Source organism: Hordeum vulgare, chromosome 5H (genome assembly GCF_904849725.1).
Source record: "Hordeum vulgare subsp. vulgare chromosome 5H, MorexV3_pseudomolecules_assembly, whole genome shotgun sequence".
In the NCBI taxonomy this organism is placed as follows: domain Eukaryota; kingdom Viridiplantae; phylum Streptophyta; class Magnoliopsida; order Poales; family Poaceae; genus Hordeum; species Hordeum vulgare.
In genome coordinates this window covers 335,881,588-335,891,928 of record NC_058522.1, presented here as the reverse complement: position 1 = coordinate 335,891,928, position 10,341 = coordinate 335,881,588, and positions in this window count along the sequence as shown.

Genomic DNA, 10,341 nt, shown 5'->3' with positions numbered 1-10,341 from the left:
TGAAATCAGAAACTATAAATTTTCAAAAATGTTGAAAACTTTGGAAATGGTTGGGAATATTATAACAATATTTCAGGAGGTCTAAAATAGTTTTTACTTTTTGTTTTGGAGCTGAAATAAATAGTAAAACAACAGTTAGCAAAACAGAAAAACAAAAACAGAAAAAAAAAATGGGAAACCCTTACCTGTCGCCTAGCCTGGCCCGGCCCATCTCCCTGGCTCGTCCCCTCCCTCGCGCCAGTAGGAGCAGGAGGTGGCCGCCGCCTCCTCCGGCGCGGCCACGCACCTGTGCACCTGCCTGGCCGCCGCCTCGCGCTGGCAAGGCCGGGGATAAGCTCCCCAGGGTCTCCTCTATCCATTCCCCAGCACCGTTCTTCCTCTCCTCTCGGATCTTGCCCTCCCTCCTGCTGCCGCCATTGGAGCCGAGCTCGAGCTCGAGTCGCAGCACCTCTAGCCATGGGAACCCTCCTCCGAGTAGTCTGTTAGCTCCGCCTCGTCGCCCCGGTCATCCCTGCAGAAGCCGAAGTCTCCCCAAGCTCTGCATCGTCCCCAACGCCGTCGTCTTCCACCTCCGGCCGACGGACCTCTCCCGTCGATTCGCTCCCTCCGGCGCATCCCCGAGCCCTTCAACAGCACCATCGGAACCGCCGTGAGCTCGTCGTCGTTTCCCCTCTCGCCCCACGCTCTCCCGTGCATCGTAGCCTAGTTCCCCACCAAGGCCGAGAGCTCCTCGCCGCCGGCCATGTGGTCGCCGTCGCTGTGGTGTCCGATCCACACGCTCGAGCTAGGGTTCGAGCTCTTGGAGCCTCCAGGAGCGTGATGAGCCCCTCAGCCGCCCTCCCAGTGCCGTAGAGCCGTCTCTCAAAGAAGGCCGAGCTTCGGCCGCCGCTCCGGCTCGTCGCCGGCGCCTCTTCCGGCGACCCTAGCCTCCCCTGATGCCCCTGCCAAATCGGCCACTTCGCCAGCGTGCCATAGCTGCAAACCGCGTTCGAATTGGTGCCGTGCAGTGCCGTTTAGGTCGCCTCCAGCGAGCCCTCCGCCGCGGGCCTGGTCGCCGGCGACCACCCTCCGGTGGGGGTCGACGTGGCAAAGCTAACCCAGCAGCTCAGGGCTTAATCACTCGTTGACAAGTGGGCCCAAGGCCAAGTCAAACCCCAATTAGGACTGGTCAGCGCGGGATTAGTCCCAGAGAGGCTGACCAGTGGGTCCCCCCTGTCAGGTTTGACCTGAACAGGTCGGCTGACCTGCTGACGTCAGTCTAATGCAATAAATAGAATTTCCAGTATAAAACTAAATCCAGGAAATTGCTAAAACTTGTAAAAATCATAGAAATTAATCTGTAACTCCAATGAAAATAATTTATATATGAAAAAGTATCAGAAAAATTCAAGGATTCTGATTATGCTATTTTCAACTATGTTTGAAAAAGTTACAGAACCCTAAATTGTGGAATAAGGAATAATTCAATTCTTATAATCACTTTTTAAATGGAATTTGCAAAAATATTCAAATTTCATTATGATTGCAATGATCATACACTGTCCTAGTTACAAATCAGTACCATAACATGACATCTCATGCAAGCTAACATCAAGTTGATCTGAGCATCAGGTCGAATCAATTAAATCGGTAACCGTGACTTCCCCGTTTGAAGTGATACCGAATATGATTCAAATCAACTCTAAACCTAATACATGTTGATTATAATAACTTATCACCTTGCATTCTCATGCCATGCTCATGCATCATTTTGATTGCATATGATTGTTATTGAATGATGCCATTTATTTCGGTAGGCTCCGCAACCCCGGATTCCATCGAATATCTGTCTGACGGATATCGTTCCTCCTCTGAGCAACAAGGCAAGCAACCCCTTTGATCATCCCGATAATTCCCATGTTCTTGCTCCTGCACTTATTTATTGCATTAGGATCGAAGGCTTCCACTGATTTTTCCACGTTAGCTGAACCCACTTCCTTTGCATGACCTAACTTTGTCACAGTAAATAGCCGAACCTTGCAACCTAGCATACCTGATAGTTGCTTGAGCTATGATGTGCCTTATCCTGCTATGCATGCTATGCTTAGAGTTGTGTATGGTCTGTCATCTAGGAGATGAACAGAAATGTGGAATGTGTTCGGTGAGCAAAGGTTGTGTGTTGAACTTGATTTGGTAAAGGTACCGGTGAAAGGCTGTGTAGGAGTACATGGCGGGTTGTTTCATTGGAACCGTACTTAGGAACTGAGTTCCGTGTATGTAATCCAAGACTAGATACTACCACATGCTGGGCCCTGAAATATGACCCCGCTCGGCCTATTAACCGCGTAGTACTCGGTCCAGGAGTTGCAAGTAGTTTATGGTGTTTATAGTACTGCTGGAGGCCGTGCATGGTGCTGACCTGAGAGGTGGACCGTGATGCGGTAGGCAGTGGCACGGTGTACCAAGTGGCACCCGGATGGTGGGCTTGGGAACCCTGCGCACATCGTTCGAGGCCGTGGCGGAAACCTCGGCCGGACTTCCGTACGGGTTACTCTCAGATAGGTGATAAACCTGGACTAGGTACTAGTGTGGTTAACGGTCGTGCCCGACTCCCTCGCTGGGCTTCCGCTTGAAGGTTGCCGAGGTGCATGACGTGCACATGGAGATAAGTGGCGAGAGCGTGTGTGAATAAGTACACCCCTGCAGGGTTATGATCTATTCGAATAGCCGCGTCCGCGGATATGGACTACTTGGAGACATATGTTGTTCATAGATAACTTCAACGGCTACTCATAAAATTGCCAAGATAAGCGTGAGTGTCGTGGACGGCATTTCCGTACGGAGACGGAATGATTCCACGATAGTGTATTGTTGTGGTGTTAGTGGACTCGTGTGCGAGAAATCAAGTTGTCAAAATTATTTAAAAATGCAAGTTGTCTAGCCACGAGTCAAATGCTGGCTTTCCGCATGAAACCCCACAATACCTTTTGATACCTTGCATGAGTAGTTAGTCATCCTAAAGTCTTGCTGAGTACCTTCGTACTCATGTTTGCTTAATAAATGTTGCAGAGGTTGCTAATGACCCTAATGGAGGGTTCTTCGTAGACATCGACGACGACGAGTAGCTGGTGTCCCAGCTACGATCTGGCCCTACGTCGGCTCTGTAGTATAGTCAGGCCATGTGCCTTCTAGTTGCCCTGTCTGTACCCAGACAGTTTATAACTCTTCCGCTGGCTTGTAATTGTATGACTGCTATTATGGGTCGTGAGACCCTTAATGTGTAATATTATGTGTGTGGCTCTTCCGAGCCTCTTAAATAAAGGTTGTATGTTTATGGTTATGTTGTGATGCCATCGACGTATCTATACATATCGGTATGCCATGCGTACGTGTGTCGTACTTGATATGTATGGGGTTCGATTACTTAGTTGTGAACTTTAGTAGCACTCCTTACAAGGAAATGCCCCTTTGTGATCCAACGAGCCTTGGTAGTTCGCTACTGCTCCGGACACAATGGTTGACCGGCATGTGTCCTTCTTAGCTGCTGTGTCTGTCCCCTTTGGGGAAATGTCACGTGATGTAATGGAGTCCTTGTAGCTTGCTACGACTCATCTACATTCACTGATGACCGACACCTGCTTTGTTGGGTCATGTATGCCTGTCCTTGTGCGGTACTGCCACTTTGGTTTATGACTAGACATGTCGATCCGGGTTCTTTGACATTGGATTGCTAGCGGCACCTTCGCATACGTGAGTCAAAAGACGCAAACGGTCCCGGCTAAGGTAAGGCTGCAGTCGTGGAGTTAACCGTGCGTGAGACCACAAAGGGATGCGATGTGTTACAGGCTGGATTCCTATGGCTTAGGATCTGGGTCCCGACAAAAGGGTAGATTCCAAATAGGTGGTTGAATAATACGTGTAGAAATTAAGGCTTTATTAAGTATTTTAAAGTCTTATACACAATCATCATCAAAAATAAAAGGAACATATTTTTGGAGAAGATTAGTTAATGGCCTAGAAATCTTTAACGAAGCACCTATAGAAACCAGCATGACCAAGGAAACTTCTTATACCTTTCATATCTTTTGGTCAAGGAACTTTCTCTATTCCATCAACTTTAGCTTTATCCACCTCGATACCTCGTTCAGAGATTTATGCCCAAGAATTATACCTTCATTCACCATAAACTGACACTTCTCCCAATTCAAGACAAGATTAGTTTCTTCACATCTCTGCCAAACTAAATCAAGGTTGTTCAAGCAATCATGAAAGGAAGTCCCATAAACGGAAAAAATCATCCATTAAGACCTCAACAATCTTTTCACAAAAGTCAAAGAATATAACAGTCATACATCTTTGAAAGGTAGCAGGTGCATTACATAGACCAAAAGGAATACACCTATAAGCATAAGTTCCAAACGGGGATGTAAAGGTCGTTTTATCTTGGTCCTCTTTTGCAAAAGGCATTTGAGAAAATACAGAGTAGCCATCAAGAAGTCAGAAGTGCGTGTGCTTAGACAATCTTTCTAACATTTAATCAATAAAAGGCAAAGGGTAGTGATCTTTCCTAGTAGCTTTATTCAATTTCCTAAAATCAATTGCCATCCTATAACCAGTTACTGTTCTTTGTGGGATGAGTTCATTTTTATTGTTGGGAACAACAGTTATATCACCTTTCTTTGGAACACAATGAACAAGACTTACCCATCTATTATCAGCAATAGGGTAAATTATACCTGCTTCCAGAAGTGTTAGTATTTTAGTTCTTACCGCCTCTTTCATTTTAGGATTGAGGCGATATTCATGATCAATGACTGGTTTGGCATATGGTTCCATATTAATCTTTTGCTGGCAGAGAATAGGGCTTATGCCTTTAAGATCATCAAGAGTATAGCCAATAGCAGGCCCGTCCTTCTTTAAGGTTTTGAGTAATATCTTTTGTTCATGCTCTGAAAGGTTAGCAGTAATAATGACAGGATATATCTTCTTGTCATCAAGATAAGCATATTTCAAAGTATCAGGTAAACCTTTGAGCACAAACACGAGGTCTCCTTTCGGTGGAGGACAACCTAAAATTTCAATTGGTAAGTTTTTGTTAGAGCATATTTCTCCATATGTGGTTTTGGTAATTGATGACAATCCCTATAGACTAATGGTTGCTTTAAGTTATATTCGAAGGATTTTTTTTCATAGGCACTTCTTGAAGTCCATTTGTTGGTTTTACTGAGTTTATATGATGACCAAGGTGGTATTCAAGGTATTATCCAAAGAATGGTCATACAGACACAAGGTTGAGCAAGACTAAGACAAAGAGTATATCATGTTGATCAACACACAAAGCATACAAGATGTACCGAGCGGGATCAAGTGATCCCATGGTATGGTGAGCATTGTTCATTACGCTTTTGTGTACTAACCAATGCTCTTCATGAGAATTCTATGTGGGTTTAGGTGTGTTTCCATGGGCTTGTGTCAAGAGGAAGATCTCATTCAACCCATGAAGGATGATATCAAGTGCTGATTGCTACCTCTTGAGATTGCGTTGGTTTTCCCTTGAAGAGGAAAGGGTGATACGGCGAAGTAGATAAGTTTTTCCCTTAGTTTGTTGAGAACCAAGGTATCAGTCCAGTAGGAGGAACAAGCAAGGCCCCAATATTAGCACCTACACAAACAATCAAACACTTTCACCCAACGCAAAAAAGGGGTTGTCAATCCCTTCACAGTTATTTGCAAGGATGAGATCTGATAGATATAGATATAAAAGATTGCTAGAACTAAAAGTAAAACCAAATTAAACAAATGACAGGAATATATTTTTGGTATTTTTGGTTTATAGATCTGAATGTATAAGATGGAAAATAGACCCGGGGGCAATAGGTTTCACTAGAGGCTTCTCTCATGAAGGAAAATAATACGGTGGGTGAACAAATTACGGTCGAGCAATTGATAGAAAAGCGAATAATTATGAAAATATCCAAGGCAATGATTATGCATATAGGCATCACGTCTGTGTCAAGTAGACCGAAACGATTCTCCATCTACTACTATTACTCCACACATGGACCGGCTCCTGCCTACATATAGAGTATTAAGTTCATGAAGAACAGAGTAACGCATTAAGTAAGATGACATGATGTAGAGGGATAAACTCAAGCAATATGATGAAAACCCCATCTTTATATCCTCGATGGAAACAATACAATACAATACAATACATGCCTCACTACCCCTACTTTGTCACTGGGTGAGGACACCGCAAGATTGAACCCAAAACTAAGCACTTCTCCCATTGCAAGAATTACCAATCTAGTTTGCCAAACCAAACCAATAACTCGAAGAGACTTGCTAAGATATGAAATCGTGCATATAAGAATTCAGAGAAGATTCAAATAATATTCATAGATAATGTGAACATAAACCCACAATTCATCGGATCTCGACAAACACACCGCAAAAGAGTATTACATCGGATAGATCTCGATGAAGATCATGAAGAACCTGGTATTGAAGAACAAAGAGAGAGAAGAAGCCATCTAGATAGTAGCTATGGACCCATAGGTCTGTCGTGAACTACTCACGCATCATCGGAGGGGCAATGGAGTTGATGTAGATGCCCTGTGTGATCGATTCCCCCTCCGGCAGATTACCGGAAAAGACTCCGAGAATGGATCTCACGGGAACGTAGGCTCCCGGGAGGGGAAAAGTATTTTTTGGTCTTGTTCTAGTATTGGGGGAATATTTGGGAATTTATAGGACGAAGATTAGGGTTAGGAGGCCTGCATGGGCCCATAAGCTATGGGGCGCCCTGATGACGAGTTGATGGATATACTTCTCGCCCCTAGTTGGTTACCCCAAGTGGAAGGTGGAGATGTAGTGAGCAACAGATTTCCCTTACACGGGGACTATAAGGTTTATCGAGCCAGTAGGACTCCGACGATCAACAATTAGGTGTCCGCTGCTCTGGCGCTAGCAGTAGATGTGGACCTGCACACACAATAAATAAATTTGCTCCCAACGAGTACAGAGAGGTTGTCAGTCTCTCCGGCCTTGTAGTTTGCAAAGGATCAAAATACAAGCAAGAATAGTGATAGTGATTGCAACGGAAAAGTAAATAAAAGTAGTAAATGGTGGAGGTGTAAACAATGGTGGTAATATGGGCCGGAGTCACATGATGTTCACTAGTGATGTCTCTCTCCCAAAAGATGATAAACAACTATCCATGGGTAAACAAATTACAGTTGGGCAATTGACAGAATTATAAACGCACCACAATGCTAATCATGCTACTAGAAAGTTAGAGGCTCAAAAGTAATGGGCAGTACGCCAAGACAAGTAGATCATTTATTCATCACCATCTACTTACTAATCATCCACCTTGAGATGTCTATCGAGAACATTTTGCTAGTATTAAGTTGAGAGTCCCACCCAAAGTGTAAACTCAAAGCAACGGACAACTGCATTAACAAAATTTACATAAGGTAAACAATACTTGCAACTGTCGTCACAAACACTATTGTTTTATCCCTGGTGGCAACAGCACATCCCCAAGTCTCATGTTTCTGTCACTCAAGCTAGACAGCATGGGGCATGAACCCACAATCATGCATAACGCTCCCTCTTGGAGTTACCATCTACTACTCGGCCAAAGCAATAAAAAGCAACGGAGAAAATGCATGAATCACTAAAGAACATAATATAAAAGGATAATCATATATATAACTCATCACAATCTGAACATATTCTCTTAATCCATCGGATCCCAGCAAACCAAGCATAGCAATAGCAGGAAACTTACATAGATGCCTAAACATTGAAGCACAAGATTGGAGAGAAGACATCACATAGCTACTGGTCATGGACCCATGGTCCAAGGAAGACTACTCACGGCACGTCCGGGAAGCGTCCATGGTAGAGGAGAAGATCTTGAAGGTCAATCCTCCCTACGGCAGGGTGATGGGAAGAGGTCTTCTGACGCCCCCGATCTCGGAAGCGCTGCGGCGGCAAAACGATGGAGAAATTCGCGATTCTGGATATCCTCTAAGGGTTTCCTATCGGAGAGGTAAATATAGGCCGAAGGAGGGCACCCGAGGAGGTGGGCCCCACCCAGGCGACCTGGTGGCGTGGCCAGGGGGTAGGCGCGTAGGGAGGCCGCCTGGGCAGGCCCTGGCTCCCCTCTAGCCCACCTTTCTGCTTCGTGAAGCTTTCGTCACGCTGATTTTTATATATTTTTCTTTGGATTTTTGGGACTTTGTAAATTTGTGTAAAAGTCCCTGCAAAAAGACATCAGCAGACAAAAACTAGCACTAGGTGCACTCAGTTAGTAGGTTAGTCCAAATATGTCTAAAAAGATATAAAAGTGTAAAAAAAATATAACAATGTCACCCAAAAGATCATGGAACAAACAGAAATTATTGATACGTTTGGGACGTATCAACATCCCCAAGCTTAATTCCTGCTCGTCCTCGAGTAGGTAAATGATAACACAAATAATTTCTGTGGTGACATGCTAACACACATATAAGAACTTCAAAGTAATTCAAGTCAATACAATACTAAGCAAGAATCTATATCTAGTATTGAAATTAGAAAAGTAAGAACATAAAGGTGCAAGAGCTCTCGTTGTCCGTGAGTCGAATGTCTCCAAATGGTGTTTGCGTGCAAGAAGTGGGAGATGGGATTAGAGCATAAATTTTTTTGTAGTTTAATTGAGAACTCAATCTACTAAAACTTCACACTTGGTCTCCTTCGGAATCTTATTTTGACTCATCCCCAGACCACTAGTCAGGCACAAGTCAAAATGATCCTCTCCCTTTCGACTTTGAGCACTCGTGCAATGGATGAGCGCAAGCAAGATATGTTGGCAATTAGGATGGAAAAGAGAATAATGATGGGGAAGGAAGACAAAAAGGGTGTGAAAGGCTCACATCAATGAGGACAACCATAGGCGAGAGAAAGCCAAATGATAGATATGATGTGAGGAGTAGGGATTTCCATGCAACGGATGCACATATGAGCTAAGGTAAGCTCTCCAATGGAACTAGTGGGGGTGCATCCAACTTGCTTGCTCATGAAGACCTAGAGCTCATTTGAGGAGGCTCATCATTGGAATATACAAGCCAAGTTCTATAGTGTAAGGGTCCACACATAGTTATGCATGAATGATAATCTCTATGGAGTATAAATATAACAATGGAGTACGAGTGTGGATCTTTCAGGAGGATTAGTAGTGTTGCCCTCTTCTTATTTTTTTCTTTTTTTCTTTTTTCTTTTATTTTTGTGGCCTCTTTGGCTCTTTCTATTTGCCTCTCATTTGTCCTCTTTGGGATCTTTCCATGTGTCCTCTTTGGGATCTTTTCCTCACTTAAGGGCAACACTCTATGTTTTACAATAATAAAAAGAAGATCTTCATACTTTATAAGAAGTACTCAACCATAAAGACAAATGAAAGCTATCATGATGTATGCAAATGTATGCCTCTGCGAGTGTAGCAGGATATGCAATGAAACTAGCACGTCATGTAGCAATAATAAGGGCAAAGCCCAACTAGCGTGCGGCTCCTCGATCAAGCAAAAGCATGTATGACACGAAGATCAAGTCATGGGATGGTGGATGTTGCATGGCAATGTATCTCAGAAAGGCTATGGAAATGCCTTAATAGGTAGGTATGGTGGCTGTTTTGAGGAAAGATATAATGAGGCTTATGATGACCGAGCGTATCATGCCAAGGGTTTGGATGCACCGGCAAAGTTTGCACCAACTCTCAAGATGAGAAAGGGCAATGCACGGTACCGAAGAGGCTAGCAAAATATGGATGGTGGAAGTGCCAACAATCGAATACTCACATTAGTCCTAAGAACTCATGCACTTATTATCGGTAACTCTCTATCTAGTTAGGAGATTCACAAAGAGACAAGTACCCCCGAGGAGGAGTGTTTGGGGGTTTGGTTATCCTTGTGCATCCTCGACCATGGTAATGTGAGGGTAATCTATATATTCCAACCCCTCTAGAGGTCAACGATCAATCTAGTAGCTAGAGTTCTTAACATTTTTTTTAGTTTTCAAAAACACACGGATTTCCCAAAATACAACACCCATCACTAATAGGCCAAGCTCTTGACACCAATAGTCCAAACATTACTCAAATAAATACCTCAAAACTATTGCAAGTTACTACTATACTTAAATAGCAACCTCAATTACCTACTCATGCAAGACACACAACTCAGTGCAACAAGCCAACTCTCTAAACAATATAAGCATGATAACTCAAGAGAGTTCCAAAAGGAACCTAAATAAAAGTTCTTAAAAATATAAAGCATGAAAACTAAGAGCTAACCATGATAGCAGCTCTGAAAAGATAAA